This window comes from Dasypus novemcinctus, chromosome 23 (genome assembly GCF_030445035.2).
Source record: "Dasypus novemcinctus isolate mDasNov1 chromosome 23, mDasNov1.1.hap2, whole genome shotgun sequence".
NCBI classification, from domain to species: Eukaryota; Metazoa; Chordata; class Mammalia; order Cingulata; family Dasypodidae; genus Dasypus; species Dasypus novemcinctus.
Genome location: NC_080695.1, coordinates 51,463,335 through 51,483,099, shown reverse-complemented (window position 1 = coordinate 51,483,099; position 19,765 = coordinate 51,463,335). Strand labels below are relative to the sequence as shown.

Sequence of the window (19,765 nt, the reverse complement as noted above, 5' to 3'; positions counted from 1 at the left end):
CACATGGGCCAGCTCCACACGGATCAAGGAGGCCCGGGGCTTGAACCGCGGGCCTCCCATATGGTAGACGGACGCCCTAACCACTGGGCCAAAGTCCCTTTCCCCACACCTGTGGCCTTTAACCCAGTCAGGAGAAAACCACAAAGTAATACTGACTGCTTCTTTACTGAGCACTGAAGAAATTTGAAAAAAAGTAAAGGAATAAAGGAAACCAAGGTTTTCACCAGACTCTGAACGCTGTCTGCCTGAAGAATGGCATCTGTGCCTCCAGGTCTCTTGCAAGAATAGATCTGAGTGAAGCCACACTCAGCCTATTTATGACCAAATTGATCCCGATTTGGAGGCATTTTCAAGCAAAGGATCTTTCATCTCATTCCCTTGTGAGCAAACATCTGAAGAACGTTGGGCAAGAATCTCATCTTTAAGAATTTGTAGTTTGGATCTAGAAGTATAAAGAGGAGCTTGCAACTTGAGGAAAGCTTGGTGTTTGGCAAAGCATAAAGGCCTTCTTAGTTTGGTTTATTTAAATATTTCCCATGCTGACCTAGAGTAGAGATTGAGGTGTTGCTTCATGTTATGATTCCCATTTCTTATCAAATATCTCAAACATGTAGCAGGGGATCAAATTTTTAGGGATCTGAGCCCAGGTCAGGGTAGTTTGGTTGGAGAGAGTGGAGTTAAGCAAACACATGGCAGTCAGGACCTTCTCTGAATATGAAAAGGAAAAGTAGCTCAACGATGACACTGTATGTGTTTGACACAGTGAATGCTCACATAGGTGGCATGAGTTGGAGGATTTAACAACTTGTGTCCTTCCTCTTTCCTTCTTCCACTGACTTCCAGTCTCTTTCTCCATTAACAGAAGCAGAATCTCTTAATCTCTAAGTATAGTTCCTGTCCCCAATGCCCTTTCTCCTTCACCTCTGGGATTTCATATGATCAGTCCACTGCTGCTGCTTCATCCATCCTCCTACCTTTACTTGTGTCTTACTCAGCACCCACATTTTCCACCCCTGCTCTTCTGACAGTTTCTTTATATGCATCTTGGCCATTCTATCTATAGCCACCCAACCTCTGTTTAGAAGTCTGTGGGGTAAATTCCAAAATCCTTAGAGTGTCATTCAAGACTCTCCAGTTGCCTTTTCCTGTCTTTCCTGCCCTGTGGCCAGTGTGCCAGGAAAGAAAGAGTTACTGTGATGTGTCAGGCTCTCTGTTGGGCACTTTATAAGAATTACATCCTCAAATCCTCCCAATAACCCAATAAAGTGGCTTCTGTCTTTTTATATAGAAAAACCTGAAATTGGGAGGAATTACACAAATTTTGCAATGTCACCCAGGCCATAAGTAGAGAGCTAGATTTTAAAACCTATACTCTCTCTTCGGCAACATGCTACATCTTGCTCCTGGGATACTCTGAAACTTTGTTCACTATATTATCCCCATAGTGTATAACTCTTCCTTCTGTTCACTTCCCTAAATGTCACCTGTCTTTTAAAGTATAGATCAAGTTCTACCCTTTCAAGTAGAAACAACTGGGTAGTGCAAAGCTGATGAATTTTATAGGCAAAATGTGGCTCTGTCACTTATTAGCTGTGTGTCCTTCGACACATCAATAATCCTCTCTGAACCTCAGTTTTCTCATCTATAAAATGATAATTATTACATCAACTTTATAGCTTTTTTTAAGTCAAGGGCTTAGGACAGTCACACTGCCTGGCACATTATTAGCATTTGATAACAGTTAGGTCTCATCTACCTTCTATTTGCTTAGAAATATATTCAAGGCCACAAGGTAGTTTTTGTTTGTTTTACTCCACAGTAACCACTAATGTCTCTTAAGATATTGCTCTGTTTTCTTCTGTAAGTCTGGGAACCCTTCTGGTTCAGGTCTGATGCCTCGCATAGTTGTTTTTAAGCACTCACTGCAGGAGTAAATGATGGAAATTGGGAAAAGAAATGGTTGAAAATATGATAGTGGAAAACAGTTTCCTAATCCAGGAGATAAGTTCTTTATAGAATGAAGAAGGTAGCAAGGCTGAGTAGTGGCTTTCTCTCCAGAAGGATTTTGGAGTTTGTCCATTTATCTTCCTGCTTATTCCCCAGGAGTTTCCAGGGTCTGAAAGTTCTCCTAGGAGAAGTTATGAAATACGAGCCATACAGGAAGCCAATGTGGCTCAAGTGATTGGGCTCTTATCTAATATATTGGGGCTTCCTGGTGATGGAAAATTGGCCCACACCATGAGCTGGCCCACACAGAGTGCTGGCTCATGCAGGCGTGCTGGCCCATGCGGAGAGGTCACGCAACAAGATGGTGCAACAAAAGGAGATATAGAGGAGCAACAATAAGAGATGAAACAAACCAGGGAGCTGAGGTGGTGCATGTGATTGAGCACCTCTCTCCCAGTCCAGAAGGTCCCTGGATCAGTTTCCTGAGCTACCTAAAGAGAAGAAAAGCGGATACAGAAGAACACACAGTGAATGGACACAGAGCACAGAACAGTGAGTGTAAACAATGGGGGTTGGGTGGGGATATATAAACAAACAAACAATCAAATAAATAAATAAGGAAATACAAGCCATAAAGGGGTAGGGGAGAGGGGATGCTGCTACAAAGAAGTGGGACACCCAGGCCAAGTTTGTTCCACTGGAAAACAACTGACAGTAAATCCTGAGGCTGGAATCCTCAGAGAACCCTTAGTTTTTAAAAATTTAAATCATTTAACATTTTCATTCTTGTCTCCATCAGTTTTGCCAGTGATATACAATATCATCCAAAGTAGAGTAGCTGAAAGAAGTTAAAGTATTATGTTTTAGTTTTGAGTCCCTAAAATTCCTGTCCGTGACTTACTTTCTTCCAGGCTCAGCCCAACTTACATGGCAACACTAGAGAAATAGCCTGTGCCCCCACCCAAAATGGCCTGTTCCAGTACTATCCCACTTAAGGCACATGCTTGAGTTCAACTCAGCAAATATTTACCAAATGCTTCCTCAGTGCGAGGTGCTATAGGAAGAACTTTTGTTTAATAGAGTCTTATGTCAAATTTCTGGTCTGAAAAGCTTGCAGCCCAGTAGTGGAAACAGCCTGGAGGCAATCAACCACGATGTAAGGCAGGGGAATTCCTGCCACACACAGGAACACCCACCTGCTGCTCTGGAAGGAATTGCAGCAAAGGGCCTTTTTTACCCTGGCTTCCCAGGTAAGTGCCATCCTGGGAGGCTGGGAGACAACATCCTTAGTCTCTCAGTACCTCTGTTCAGAAGGTACTGAAATCCTGCTATGAAGGTGCAGCCTCAAGAGAACAGTGTCCCTGCTTCCTCAGGGGCTATCTGTTCAGCCTGTCAGCATCCTTTACTGCCCTCGTTCCTCAAAGTCTTTGTCCTCCCATGTCTTAGGTCAAAATAATTGAAAGGGCCTGGGGAAAGGCCAATTACAAACACTTTTACTTGCTTTCTTTATCTGGATTCCTTGCTTCTCCTCTCCATGCTGAATCTCAGCTACTTAGACTCCAAATTCTGAAGTCTATGCTTCATTCTTACGTTCTTTAAGTACATGTAAATTCACTTTCCAGAGCCTTTTTTTCTTTTGGTGGCCCCATTGTGGAAGAGGAGAGAGGGATTGGATTTTGTAAATTTCTGCTTAGTTCGCACAGATTTTCTGAATGATAGTTATTATCTCAATATTGAGAGAGTTATTTGCTTGTGCCATTGTATTTTTAAACTATTTCCATCACTGTGGAAATGGTATATATATGTATGTATATAGGTACATACATGTACGTGTATACACACATATTTTTCCCTGATGCTAAAGATATCTAGGTTGTGGGAGTGCGAGCCACCATTGCTAAGCTGACCTGGCAACAGGCGTGTGCACAGCCTGAAGCCACAGTTCAGGGTGGCTGGAATGGGCGACCACGCCCTCAGCCTGGTACGGGCGAAGCGCCCTCAGCCTACCCGGGCAAGATACATCAATAACGGTCACCTCCCACTATCTCCCGCCTAGCCTAACATCTGGTTGGCTCTCACTTCCCCTTTCCCCTCCCCCATTCCTAACCTCTCCCCCTGCCCTCTGCCTAGCAACTGCTTACAATCACCTATCAGGAAGCAGTAACCGCCCGCACCTATCAAATCTCTCCACGCAGTCCCTAACCCTATAAAGCCATATCCCCTTCCGCAATAAACCAGACTTGCGCACAGACCTGGTCTCCGCAGCTTTCTTCCTCCCCTTGCCGTGTGTCCTCCACACCTGAGAGCCCCTCTGAGGCTGTCTGCCGCAGCCTCAGATGCCGCTGCGGTCTAGCCTGACCCCTCCAGACCCTCCCGTCAGAGTCGGGGTTAAACAAACCCCAGACGCAACTGGCGCCCAATGTGGGGCTCGAACCCATGACCCTGGGATTACGAGTCCCATGCTCTACCGACTGAGCTAGCCGGGTGCCCTTCCTCCCACACTAGGTCTTTGCTGTAGTGTGACTGTGGCTATCATTTTTGCAGAGGCAGCTCAGATCACTTGCACAAAAGCCTGTGAGAGAATGAACAATGCCATCATAAGAGGGGTGGACCAGCAGGTGGCTGAGTGCGTGTTTGAAAGGGCTCAAAAGCAGATGCAACTCCAATTTCAGCTCCTGAAGGTAACCTGCATCCAAAACCAGGGGGTGCACTATGGTGTGGAAGAAGCAGGGACAGAAGCTGGAAGAAACAGTCATTATGTGGGTCCACATAGAGCTGGATGACTTCAGCCAAGTGGGCCTGACATGCCCAGGGGGCAGGAGAGGAGGCCTGCCAGCGCTTGCCATTCTTGCATCACTGCAGTGTGTGCTGGAGTCGGGCTCTCTTCCGGGGCTGTGGCTTCAGAAACACAGTCTCTCCATGTCTCCTTTGCCCTTCCTGTCTAATGAGTCATCCACATTACAATCCTGGTGACACCTGGTCCTGTGTCTAGGACTGGAAATCTCTTAATCAGCTAGTTCATCTCGGCCCCCAGCAGCTCTGAGATGTGGGTAATATTACAGTTCGCATTTCATGGATAAGGGAAACTAGGGCACAGAGTGGTGTATCCACAGGTCCTGCAGCTAATGGCTGAGCTAGGATTTGGGACCAAGTGACCTGGCTTCTGGGTCCCAAGTATAACCAAAATCTCAAGACCAATTTTTTTAAAGCAGGAAATCCCTTATTGACATAAAATTTTAATCATTCAGTAAATGTCAATAAATGATTATAGGTCAATCAGTGATGGTGTATCAACTTAGAATTCATTTTGTCTCCTTCAGGAGACAGTTTCTAACAGCTTCCTCTGAACTAATACTTCTGTCAGGTATGTTTGGACCATCTTGCCTCAGCTCAGGATCTTGGGGCTTGCCTGCCCATCCCCCAAATGATATAAATATAAATTCCTTGTCAGAGTCGAAGCTACTGTTGACATGAGTCTCCAAATTTGTCTGCTCAGACCAGGCTGAGTTGATCATCTCGTCTCTCCCAAACACTCAAGGAGCCTGACTTGCCATTAGTTTAGAATACCTCTGAATCAGCATCCAGTAGCATCCCAAATCTGCCTCTGCCCAATCCCTTCCCCTACTCCCACCACTGTAGCTTTGAAAAACATACTTTTCCTTAATACAAAGCATGTAATTTCCCTTGGAGGAAGCAAAGAGTTACTTCATTTCCCAGTAGCAGTCATTTACCTAATTACCACAATCCACAAGTACATGCAGAAAATAGGCTTAACGCCACAGTGGTCGGTTCCATTGTAGTACATAAAATCGGAACTTCAGGTGCCAAAGAAAACAATTCCTTGAAAAAACAAATTACTATACTGACCATGTGCAATCTATCTTAAACCACAGAGATGTAGGAAGTTAACACTGGGCAAGACCAAAGAGACTTCCTAGTTGTAATTGGCTTGATTAATGCTGAGATGCAAGGGGTTTCACCCATCTTTGCTTTTACACTATTAGTGCCAATGTCAACATGATAAAAAAAGAAAAAAGTCAAATGATAACTTACTCTTCTAAAAATTGTTTTGACCTAGCAGATTCCCTAAAGGAGCTTCAGAGCCTAAAATTTGAGCACTGCTGTCTTAGACAAGTCATTAATCAGGTTATTTAACTGAAAAGAGGTGGTAATAGCTCTACATACCCTGATGCTACTAGGGTTGTCAGGATGTTTAAGTAATATTTTAAAGTGCTAAAGAAAATGGTAATTATAATAATATTTCTGGGCACGACAGAAGTAACATGGTTTAATGGCTTGTTTGTTGGGGGACTTGTGTTCTACTCCCTGTGAGGCCCAGAATTAAGGTGACCTTTGACAATTCCTTAACTTCTCTAAGATTTGATTCCTCATATTCAAAATGAGGGAGATGAACTGGATTATTTCAAAAGTTTTGACCCCTTTAAACAAATAAGATTATAAACCCTTTCCTCTTTGTTTTAATATCTTTATCTAAGTAAACTAAAAATGGATTCAGCCATGGAGGTGGATCTAGGAATTTTATTCCTTTTCATTTTAAACTTAGAAACAAATACAGTTCTATTGCTGTTGGCATAGTTTTGCTTTTCCTATACAAGTTAGGGATGTGGAAGATTCTATCAGCCATAATACAGTCACAGGGTCCAGTTGCCTTAAACAACTACAAATGGACACAAGTTATGGAACAGCAGTTTTCCTACATTGGATAATAGTCAGCACAGGACAGTGAAAGAAGATAGACAAACAAGATGAGCCCTAGAGAGATTTTCTAGGCCATAGCACTGGGAGAGGGGAACCAAATAGAGCCTGGTGCTCTCCCTGAGATGAGCAGAATTCAAAATTTTGGGGAGCCAAGGTGATTAGAATTCACAGGATAGTGTGCCATTGAGGAGAGAGCTGGACAGAGTGAAAGCTCCAGAGATATGAAGGAGTCCCCCTTGAGTGTTTGATAAGTACATGCATGAGAGGAAACAACCATGGATGGGGAACAAACCACCCAAAGGAACAGGCAGAGCAGTCCACACAGCTCATGTGGAACCACACAGCTCAGAGCAGCCCACACAAAGGCCTCTTTACACACACAACATCAAGGAGAGGGCCTCAGTAGAGGAGCCAAAATAGCTCTAGATGTAAGGCCATTGTTGACCCACCTAGTGAGGTTTAAAACATTTGGTGACAGTAGAACACAGACCAGGAGGGGAGAAATGGAAATATATTCTTGTAAGGGTTCAATAGTTGATACTTTATACCAGTTATAAAGTGAGTTAATATTACTCGAATAGACTGTGATAAGTTAAAGATGTATATTATAAGCCCTAGAGTTATAATTAAAAAATCAAATGATATATCTAACAAGTCAATGAAGGAGAGGAGATGCAATATTGGAAAAATACTCAATTCCCCAAAAAGTCATCAAAAGAGGACAAAAGTAATGAAAACCTAAAAGTACAAATAGAAAACAGCCAGATGATCTAAATTCTAAAGACACCAACTAAAAGGCAGAGATGATCAGGTTAGATAAAAAAGCAAGTCCCTTTTATTATATGTTATCTATAAGAAACCCACTTTAAGTAAAAAGATGTGGCTAGAGTAAAAGCCAAAGAATAGAAATGTATATATATATATATATATACTTTGGAATATTAATCTGAAAATTAATATCAGTTGAGGGAGTTGTGGTTAGCAGCACATATAGGAATCCCCTTAATTTTTAATGTAAGGTTTATAAAATCTAAGTATCTTTTAAAAAATAAAAAATATATTTTTAAAAATATCATATGAAATAAGTTTCAGAATAAGAAGATTTACTAGGAGTAAAGAAGACCATTTTATAGTGAAAAAGTGGTTATATCATCAAGAGGACATAATCCTAAATAGTTACATACCAAATAACAATGTTTCAAAATACATGAAGCAAACATTGCTAGAACTAAATGTAAAGTTAGCCAGACTCACGTTGCAGTTGGAAATTTCAGCATCTCCATTTGATGATTAAAAGAACATTTCATGACTCTCAGGATGGGAGTTCAATATTTTCCTGTTTATTGCGTGAGGCACTGCCCACTGATGTAACACAATATGACAAGATGAACATTTACATATTCCACAGACGCCCCCCTGCAGGTGCACCATATCTTTTATACCCCCCACATCCAACACCCTATACCAGTAATCCTCCCCTTCATATTTGCCAAAAGAACATTTCCAAAATTGTAGTTAAACCAGAGACCTGCAAATCTGCAGTTCACCTGCTCCTTCCCCTGTGTTCACTTGATTCAATGAGACTCCTCTCATGGTTGAAGGCAATCTCCTCTGTTAATTGTAAATGTAATCACCCCTAGATGCAATTAACTGATAGCTTCAATCTTCAAAATACTCTAACAAACAGGCCAGTGCTTGCTTGACTGCACAACAGCACAGCATAAGCTAGCCAAGTCCTCACATGAGCTGAACCACCACAGGCAGCTATGCACAGAAGGGGAGGCTGAGGCCCATGGTGGGAAGGAGGGACTTTTCCAAGATGCACAGTGGTTCCTTTAATGGGATTACACTTTTGGCTTCAGAGGGTTTGACCAGCATTCTGACTGCTTCACAGCAGGCTGCTCATGGTTTAACTCTTCCAAGAAGTTGGGGAATTAGAAAAAAATCATTTTTGTCAACTGTCAAGAGTCCAATGGGGGAGGCAGAAGTCTGATCTGGATGCTTCTTCTCAACACTGTCCATTTTTCCCTCAGGAGCCCATGGACATTCCTGTCCATGAGCTGTAGAATGTCCTTCAGTATCCTCGTGATCCGTACCCACCCATTACACATGCTATCCTCCAGACATATGAGATTTCCACATTCCTCCTTCCTCCCACTTCATCAACAATCACTCTATTACATCCCCAACCTGAGCCAGAGAATACTGGAGATTCGAGTCTGAGACTCATGGAGCAGGTGCACTTGCTTTTTTTCTCTATGTTGTGAGTCTCTCTGTGACCATTTTCTCTCCTGGTCTACGGATACATATATGCTCAACTGTCCTGGACCATCCTTCTTCACATTCATGTTTAGCTCTGTGCTCTCAGCACTTGGCCCCACATCTGGCACAGAGATGGTCTGAGGAATATTTCTTGACTGAACAGTTAGTGGAGCATTCTACTCACCATCAAGGATTAGAGAAAGTTGGTTTTCAAGTAATTGACATGCCATTGGGGAGGAAGGGAGGAGAGGTGAGTGAGGTGCAGCCCTCTGTCCAGGGACATCCAGGTTGGAGGGAGAATCCCAACCAAAATAGGGAATCATTACTTCTTTCCTGAAACATGGGGCTGGACATGCTAGGAGCAGCACTGTCTCAGAGTTGCAAGTGACTCTCCATGCCCAGGGTACGTGTGAGTGATTTACAGTGTTGACATTTAAACTGGACCAGGGAGGGTGAGGAGGAGGTCAGCAGAAAGGAAGGAAAGTCACACTATGGGGGAGAAATGGCCTGAGCAAATGAGCCAGGTAGAAGACTGCAGGTCCTTTGTGTGGTGTGGGGGGAGGTTAGAAGGTGGTGTGTAGTGAGGGACATGCAGGGCTGGATCACTAAGGGCCTTAGGGAACACTGGCTCCCAATGCCCACAGGCTCCCTCCTCATCCTCATGCTGCAGAGCCTCCTTGCCTTGGTGCTCATGGACAGCATGGTACAGCCTGTTATCCACAGCCAGGGCCTGAACATGCTCCAAGCTACAGTGGCTCCCAGGCACTGAGGTCCTATTCCCCATAAAATAGTTAGGAAGGAATATATCTCTAGGGAACTTTCTACCACTTCTTTTTTTTTTTTAATTTTATTTTATTTCCTTAATATCTTTTTTGAAGTTAATATGGAGCCAAGTGTGCCTACAACTGCAAGCAGGAGAATTACATGCATCATCCATGTGGAATCTAAGCCTCCTCTCGATACAGGTATGGAGTGGACATAACCATCCCAGGTTCCACAGGATGGAGGAATAGAGTATGGACTAGAGTGGACTTATTGATATTGTACTATGGAACTAGTGTGATTAGTAATGGAAGAAATTGTAGCACTGATGTGGAGAAAGTGTTCATGGTAGCTGCTGAGGGTAGGGAGAGGGAAGAAGAAATATGTGGGGACATTTTCAGGGCTTGGAGTTTTGCGGGGTGGTACTAAAGGGACAGTTGCTGGACATTGTATGTCCCGCCATGGCCCACTGTGTGGCCTGGGGGAGAGTATAAACTACAGTGTAAACCATTATCCATGTGGTGCATCAGTGTCCAAAATGTATTCATTAAATGCAATGAATGTGCCACAATAATGAAAGAGGTTGTTTATGTGGGAGGAGTGGGGTGATGTGATGGGGATGAGGGTATATGGGGACCTCTTATATTTTTTAAATGTAATATTAAAAAAAAAATAAAGAAAAAACAACAACTTCTTTTTGACCTTGAATTAAAAGTGGAAAATGGCAAAGACGAAAGAGTTGGTATTACTAAAAGTTTCCAAAAAAGAGTTGGGAAGTCATCAGAGGGGTCGGGGTTACTCACGCCTCAGTGAGAACCCAGAGACAGCCAAAGTAAGTACAATCCCAGGTACTGGTTCTCCTGAGGGCTTCAGAGACCCACAGGGCATGGCACATGGCTCTGGAGTTCAGTGCCATGTCAGTGAACCCTACTTTGGAATTTGTATTTCTGAGTGTGATTGGAGTTGGACTAAGATGTGACCTTACTACACATGCCTCTTCTTTCACTTTTACTGAACCGGTGGTTGGTGCTAGGGTTGATGTATACTCAGGAGACTTGAATCTCTGGACTGTCCATGTTGCAGCTGAGTCCTGAGCCTCAGCAGAGTTGGAACTACTACTCTCTGGTTCATTGGACTTAACCCAGGTCAGCTAACAGGGAGTAAAGATGGTCAGTCACCAGGGAACCGAGAGTGCCTACATCTACATCTTCTTTTAAACATAATAGATTTTTCAGCTTTACAGGAAAAATACCAAGAAAGCAGAGTTCCTCTATACCACCCCTACACATGCAGTTTCTCTTAATATTAACTTGCAGGAAATGAACCAATATTGATAAAATTTTTGTAACCAAAGCCCATAGTTCACATGAGGGTTCACTTTTTGTGTGAACAGTTACACGGGTTTTGACAAATGCATCATGCCATGTATCCAGCAATCCATGAGCTTACAGATTAATTGCACTACCCTAATAATGCACCGTGCTCCCCCCAGTCATCCACCCACCCAGCCCCCCAAAACCACAGGAACCACTGATCTCTTTACTGTCGCTATAGTTCTGCTTTTTCCACAGGGTCATGTAGTTGGAAATGCAGAGCTTTGACCCTTTGCAGACTGACTACTTTCATTTAGCAACAGGCCTTGAAGGTTCCTCTATGATTTTTGTGGCTTCACAACACATTTCTTTTTAATGCAGAAATATACCCCATTGTAGGGCTGTGCATTTTGTTTATCTATTAAGTATTATTGGGCATCTTGGTCACTACCAATTTTTAGCAGTTATTAATAATACCACTGTAAACATTCCTGTGCAGGTTTTAGCATGGATATGATTTTCAAATCTTTGAGGAAATTATAACGAGTATGAATGCTGTGTCCTATGGTAAGCCTCTATTCAGCTTTGTAAGAAAATGCCAAACTGGGTTCCAAAGTGACTGAAGTATTTTGCAGCCCCATCAGCAATGAATGAGTGCTCCTTTTGCACCACGTCTTCACCAGTGTTTGTTGCCAGAGTTCTGTATTTCAGCCCATTGACTGGAGTATAGTTTAATGGAATTGTTTAATCTGCATTCCCTTAGTGACACATGATGTTGAACATCTTTTCTTACACACTTACCATCTCTATGCAATCTTTGTTGAAGGGTCTTTTTCTAATGTCATTGTTTTCCTATTATTGAGTTTTAATGGTTCTTTGGATATTTTGGTCTTTGCAACACTTTATAAGTCAGTTTAAAATATTTCAGTAAAGACAAGGGTTCCATGTGGAAACAACTGGCACAGCAGTCATGTGAGATGAAGCAACCCCGGAGCAATCCTGGGGAGGTACAGCCTGGCCTGGCGTATTCTCTGGATTTGGGGATTCAGTGCATGGTTTGGCATGCTGTCTGTGGGCCATTATCACACAAACCCTGTGCTAGTCAGCTTTTGTCACATCTTGATATCAGGCCACAGAGAGAAGAACCTGAGTAGGACATCACATACCGGCACCTAAATTAATCAGCAGGTAAATACTACACTGGGGATGGACAGCAAGAAATGGATCCCTTAAAGGCCTCCCTGGGAACCCAGAGATGGCCCAAGCACAACATCTTTTCCCCCCTGCTCCCCCACTCCTGTGCTGGAGAGCCCTTCTCCCCACAAGTTCAGGAGAATGAGCTCCCAGGAAGGCTGGCCATGGGAGCCTCCAACCATGTGTCCTTGTCTTGCTAACTGGTCACTCCCATCCTCCTAGTGGAGCTCAGCACAAGCTCTCAGGGGCATCATGTCTAGCTTCCTTGGAGCTCCAAAATGTCCATTCCCAGCCCACACTGCATGGGTAGGCACCGTCTTCTCTGGAAGCCCACCCAGTAGCCTGTTGTCAGTGTGGGCACACCAATAATCTGGGCTGTCTTCACTGTCCTGGAACACTGCAGATGCCCAGCTCTGTGGGACAATCTCACATCCCTCCAGACCACTTCATGTCCACAGACAACCCTGTCCAGGTCTTCTTGCCACACCAAAGTCTTTCCGGGTAGCTCTGCCCACAGCCTCTTTGATTGGGCAGAGGCTCACTGAGTTACCCTGGTCTCTCTGTGCTGAAACATCCTGGGACCCCGTGTCTCAGCGAGGCCCAGGATGAGGTGGTTTTTGCTGCAGAGCCTAATCAACAACCCAGACTCATCGAGCCCAGCACATCCACAGAGGGTCACAGGGCCAAATCTTCCTGGGATTTGCTGATGAGCCTGGAGACCTGACTCTGACCCATAAGAATGGCCCCTTGACCAGGCCAGGCTGTCTGCCCTAAGAGAAGGACCAGGCTCAAGAGCAGCTTTCCCTGCCATGTGGGGGAAGGAGCACTGGAGGTTCAGGTGACAGGCAGCACCAGTCCCTCAGGAAACAGCTTACCTGGTGGAGTGTCAGGACGATTTCACAGCCTTGGGGAAAAGAAAATAAACACAAGAAATGTCCTGTACTCTCCATGGTATGAAGGCAGCCTTGGGGACCGAAATGTTAAGAAGCACTTAATCTGGCTACCACATAGAGCTTTCTGTCACTGAGGAAGGTTGGAAAATTGTAATACCTGAGATGTTAATTGAAAGGCCAGATTTTCCCCTGAAAGCAAGTGTGGCCTTCCGTTGACAAGGTCCTCCTTATTGTTTCTTTCAGAGTCTCAGGGCTGGTGGGAGAGGAGTACTCAGTGATCCTGGCCACCAACTTAGGAGGACAAGAAGGCATGAACTGAGACATCTCTTACCATGGCCAATGGTCAGACTGGGCTGGGTGTTAGCATGAAGAAGCAGCACAGGGTCCCGGGGATAAGGTGGGCTCAGCAGGATAGTGGCCTCCAGAAGGAGGGTGGCAGGGGTAGGAACAGATTCCAGGTGGGGAAACACAGGAGCACAGTCATGGGAACAGGGAGGCACAGGAGAGGATTGAGGGGTGAGAGCGATCTGGTGCAGGGGTACAGGGCCTTAGGGTGGTCAGGAGGACCCAGATGCCATGCCCTGAGGCCTAGGATTTCCCTTTTATTTAGAGCCCAAAGCTTACCAAATGCTTTTTTTTATTTTTATTTTTGTCAGGTTCCTGGGATTAAACCCAGGAATTCTTCATGGGGAACAGGTGGTCACCCACTGAGTTATACTCACTCAATGTCTGACTATTTAAAATCCCTTGAGCAGAACATGAAAGGGCCCAGGATGCCAAGAAGAGGGCAGAGGTAAGACTCTGCCCACTTCAGCCATCGCAGAGCATTGAAATTCCAGCATCACTATAGAGCACTGATGCTAAACCAATCCTGTTGTTAACCATTGCAATCCTGCCTTTATAAAGTTAGAAAACTGGGGCTCAGAGTGTTCATACCCTCAGTGTACCACTTCTCAGTGATGAGAACTTGATCAAGTTCCTTTACCTCTCTGTACTTCAGCTTCCTTATTTATATTAAAAGAGGGCAGTACACTCTGGCTTCCAAATTGTTTTGATGATGAAGTTCAAGCACTTTAAAGTTAGTGCCTGACATATCCTAAACTCCCAGTAAGTATCAGTGATTGGTATCTATATTATGATATTTTGTGATGACTTGTGCAGGGTCTGCCTGCCCATCTCTAAGCTGTCAGCTCCATGGAGAAAGAACCCTCTCCAATTTTTTTCCCAATTCTGGGCTGTAACATGGTGGGCCCCTGGCAGGACTAGAGAAATGAGGCAAATGATGGATGAATTGCTTAGCTATAACTTCACTTACTGGTAACAATCATGCTGGAGTGGCCAATAGACCTGAGGTCAGGAGTACTCTTTGTAGTCCCTTCCCTACCACTGTCTTGGATTGAGTTAACCTAAACAAGATCTAAGGCTACCACTGCCACCAAGCCTCCACATTTGCCCTCAGCCAGGGCTGACCAAGCTCCAGCTCCATGTAGGCTCCTCTGCATGGATGCAGGATGGCTCCCAGGACCCGGTCCTGCCATCAGCAGAGGCCTCACTCGGTGTTCTTGCTGCAGGGAATCTAAACATCCCTCCCCAATGGCTTCTGAGCTCCCCAAGGACAGGATCCAGTCCCACTCAGCACTGAATCCCAGTGCCCAGCAGGTGCCTTGTGTACACCAGAGCTAGGAGGGGTTTGAATGGATAAAGCATGACAACCTCTTGGAAGTCCACAGGAAGGAACAACAAGAGGAAAACAACTGTCCATGATTCAAGGGCATGAGTATTCTAATAAATGGACCTGAAATGTTCTATGGGAACTTGGAGGAGGAAACTGTTCATGCTGCCTGTGGAATGCCAGGGAAATTTCCCTAGAAGAGGTGACAAATGAGCTTTGTCCCACTGAATGTGCCAGAGGACATTCCTTATGCCTGATGAATGGAGGACAAGGAGATCCTTCAGCACTGACATTCAGTCTGGAAGTGTGAGGTCTTATTAAGCAAAATAAATACTAAGAAGGAAGCTCATCTCAGTGCTATCGACTTCTCTTTTATCCAGGGTTCCAGACAAGGGCAGACATAGTGGATGAGGACAAGTGTGATGACATTTCAAGGAACCGATCAAATCTCAGGAGGTGGAGAGCCAGGAGTACCTGTTCTTCTGTGTCCCAAGCTGACTCCTCCTGTGTCCAGGATCAGACATGACACTAGGGATGTTGCAGAGACCTTGGGAACCTCCAGGATGCAGGCACCCCTTGAATCACAACTCCTGATCCTCAGAAGCCACCTTTGTCTTATTGTCAGCAATGGTTTTAGGGAGATGCACAGATAAGATCACTTGGAAAACCCATTCACCTATGAGCATGGGTTCAAAAGTCCCTGGGCACCCACTCTTGGTCAAATTCTACGTTGCCCAGGGGGAAATGGAAAGGAGAAATGAGTTTATATGGCTACGAGTCTCTAAAAAAGAGTCTGGAGGCTGTCAGAAGGATTGCCCTTATGCACAACTGAGCAGAGTCTGAGAGACAGATAAAGCAGATACAACCCCCAGATATCGGTTCCTTCGAGGGCTAAAGAGACCCATGGGAGTTATGGTCATGGCCGATGGGGTTAACTACCAGGTCAGATGGCCCCTCTTTGGAGCTGGTGTTTATGTGTGATGAATCTTGACTCAGATGGGATCTCTCTTCATAAGACTTTCATGCTAATGTGCTGGAGGTGCAGTTAGTGTTGGGGTTTAAGATATATTTAGGGGATTTGAATCTCTGGACTGACAATGTGATAGCCAGGTCCTGAGCCTCAACAGACTCCAGCACCTACAATCTGACTTATTGGGCTCACCACACTCAGCTAAGATGGAGTTGAAGGAGGAGAACCACCACACCATGGAGCCTAGAGTGATTACAACTGAAAGTGGGAGGATTGCATCCAGCATCCATGTGGAATCTGAGCCTCCTCTTGACATAGAGGTGCAATGGACACAACCAATCCAATGTCCACATAGAAAAGGTGGCATTGGATTGAGAAAAGTGAACATGATGGCTGATGGGTATGGGGAAAGGCAGGAAGAGATGAGAGGTGGAGGCGTCTTTGGGACATGGAGCTGCCCTGGATGGTGTTTCAGGGGCAATCACTGGACATTGTAAATCCTCACAGGGCCCACTGGATGGAATGGGGGAGAGTATGGGCCATGATGTGGACCATTGACCATGAGGTGCAGAGGTGCCCAAAGATGTACTTGCCAAATGCAATGGATGTGTCATGATGATGGGAAGGAGTGTTGCTGGTGGGGGGGAGAGGTGGGGTGGGGGTGGTAGGGTTGAATGGGACCTCATATATATATATTTTTAATGTAATATTATTACAAAATCAATTAAGAAAAAAGGAAAAAAAAAAAAAAAAAAAAGAAGCAGGGGCCCAGGCAAACTAGTTCTTGTAGCCCTGGGGTAAGAATAGGGCAGATGACAGTGGGACAAGGAGACTGGTGCCTGGCTGTTCTCTTTTTCTCTGTCTCCCATGGACACCAGCTCAGCTCCTCTCACGCCCCACCTTCTCCTCCCTGCCTCACTGTACCTTTTCTCTCTCTTAACTGACTTTCTCACCTTACTTCTTGGCTCCTTCATCTGTTCAGCTTGCAAGCCATGTTTATTAGCCACGCCCTTCCTTTAGGTGCTTAAAAATGTTACATTTCATTGTTTGTATAGTGGAAGTGGTCATTGTTTTTCCCACAACCCTTGAAACATCTGGGGGCATTGGGGACTGACCCCCACCCACATAGACCACTGAATCCACCTCCAGCACACATGCAACTGCTCTTTCTTCCACCGACCATGGAAAACTCCTTTCCTAAGTTACCTTCCCTCCCCTTCTTGGGGACACAGGGTCTTTCTGGGGCCCTTCTGCAAACAACCACCCATCACCCCCAGGAGGCCTTGGTGCCTCCTAGACATGAGCAGTTAAAGTTTGGATAGGCTTTGGCCAGCAGAGTGAGCACTAGGGCCACGCCATCTTGTTTTTTAACCTGTAGGCCAAAGGGCAACCTTGGTGGGGCTCCTGGTTCCAATTAGCTCCCTGATGCCCCCACCTGTTATTTCCTGGCAACTGTGACTTCCTGATGTGGCCACTAGGTTCTTTCATTCTTCCTGGCCTCACAATGACCTGAAATGGCTTTGCTTTTTCAAACATAGGATAGAAGAAGGCATGGTAAAAACAGAAATCATCTACATTAAATTTGGGTTCTTTTAGCCACACTTGCCTGTGAGCCACACTTGTCTATTTCTACGGTGGAAAAGGAAAATGGAGCTTGTGGCTTAGAAGCCCACGTTCCCAAGGCAGCTCCTCTTCTCTCTGCTGAGACTCTGATGTGTCTCTTTCATTCCCTGGGCCTCACATTTCTTCACAAGTAAGATGGGAAAGAAAATGTAGACTTTGGTATTTGCTAGGAATAAGTGGGCTCTCTGGAAACAGCTTTTAAAAAAAGCAATGTGTCAAAGTGAAGGTCTATCCAAATATTTTTCACAGGGTTCATGGGTCAAATGAAAGAAAAGGTTTACAGTAGCTTGAAAATTAAGATAGCAACAGTGCAATGCTTTCTTGAGAGGACAGAGGTTTCTTTAAAATGAATTCTTGGCAAGGCTGGCTCCTTTCTCTGTCCGTTCCCCATGGTCCTATGTGAGTGTGTGTGTAAACTTTCTTGTATTGGGGTGGTAATCAGCATATTTCATCCTAGCCTATCAGAATAGACAAAGACCCTAGACACACTGGGTGTTGTCAAAACAAAACTTGCCCCAGATTTGTGCAACAGGCAAGGATGAATTCATCATTACCACCCTGTTTGGGGAGAGACAGAACAAATTCCACTGAAGCACAGGCCAGCCTGCTCTGTGAGGCTGGGGGTGGGTGAGCAGAAACCCCAGGAAGACTGGATTGGGGGTCACACCTGTGGTGAGGGATTGACTGAGGCTGCTGCCAAGAGTACCCCAGTGTGGAGGGATTTCCTCAGCAGTGATGTGGCCTCCTGGGGTTCTGGAGGCTGGAGGAGAGGAAGAGGCAGGGAAGGAACTGCCTGGTCAGGGGCCTCTCAGCCCAAGGGGAACCTAAAGGCCTGAGTGAGGGGGAGCAGGAAGGAGAAGATCAGGGACCAGTGTGAGATTAAGAAATTTTAGGGCCTGAGAGTACCTTCTTTCCTTTGTTTTTCTGAATTGTGGATGGATTTTCTCTGTAGTCCCACAGCTACAGATTTAGTTTTGAGGTAGTCAGGACAAGGCTGAGAGTGGGCAGAGGCACACAAGGAGCTAGGCAGGCAGCTTGGTCAAGACAAAGAAAACCAGTCCTGGTCGGGGTCCTGAGGCCCCTGCCATGAAGCATGAACCTTTTAGGTGACAGATCATAGGGAGGTCCTGGGGTCCCAAAAAAGGGGCAGGGAGTCTAGGCTGGTGCTTGGGGGACTCAAGGCCATGGTAGTTTACCAACCAGTACAGTAGTGCCTGACAACTGTCACCACCTGCTGTTTCACAAATTCCCACAAAGACATTTTCTTCCCTGTGGCAGACTCACAGAATCAAACAGCTTGCACAGAAGCTCAGGGTAAGGAGAAGTTACTCTTTGAGCTCCACACAAAATAAATGAGGGGAGATGCCATTCCCAGGAGCCAGCCAGGGTGGGGAGTGGGTGGGGACAGATGCAGTCCAGGGTGAAGATCAGAGCCAGGGTCAGAGCCACTCACCTGGCCACTCCCCAATCCTCTAGTCTCTGAAAGCCCCTGAGGCTTTCTTAAGCCCAGGGGTGAATGTGCAGGTGTTTGTCTATTTCACAAGCTGTCCAGGCCCACTCAGGGCAAACTATATTATGGACTTCCAGTATGAACTTCACATCAGTCTTATTGAGATATAATTAACACACCAGGGAAATGGGCATGGCTCAACTGATAGAGTGCCTGCCTACTACATGGGAGGTCCACGGTTCCAACCCAGGGCCTCCTGGCCATATGGTGAGCCGGACCACATGCAGCACTGCTACAAGGAGTGCCATGCCATGCAGGGGTGTCCCCCACATAGGGAACCCCACGATCAAGGAGTGCACCCCATATTGAGCTGCCCCACATGAAGAAAGTGCAGCCCACCCACGAGTGGGGCCACCCACAAGGAGAGCAGACATAGCAAGATGACACAACAAAAAGACAGATTCCCATGCCATTGACAACAAGAGAAGTGGACAAAGAACATGCAGCAAATAGACACAGAGAACAAACAACTGGGGTGAGGGGGGAGAAGGGGAGAGAAATAAATCTTAAAAAAATAATCTGTGATTAATTAAAAAAAAAAAGAGACAGATTCCCAGTGCCGCGGAGAATGCAAGCAGCCTCAGAACACACACGAATGGACACAGAGAGGAGGGGAGGATGAAAGGGGAGAGTAATAAAATAAATCTTTTTTAAAAAATTAACATAACATAACTTTAGCCTTTTAAAGGGCCATTGTCAGAGTATTTAGTGTATTCAGAAGGTTGTAAAACCATAACGACTACCTAATCGCAGAAAAGTTTCAATAATTCCAAGTGAAATCCTGGACCCAAGAGTAATAACTTCCCCCCTACGACCCTCAACCCAGCCCCTAGCAACCACTAATCTATCTTCTCTGTGTGGATTTGCCCAATGTGGAACCTTCATACCAAAGGAATCCTG

General features: G+C 45.2%; 1 non-coding gene across 1 annotated transcript; it reads right to left on the bottom strand.

The window, feature by feature from the left end:
- Positions 1-4,360: 4,360 nt before the first annotated feature.
- Positions 4,361-4,433, bottom strand: TRNAT-CGU (transfer RNA threonine (anticodon CGU)). The gene has a single exon. It is a non-coding gene; the product is annotated as a tRNA-Thr (tRNA).
- Positions 4,434-19,765: the final 15,332 nt, after the last annotated feature.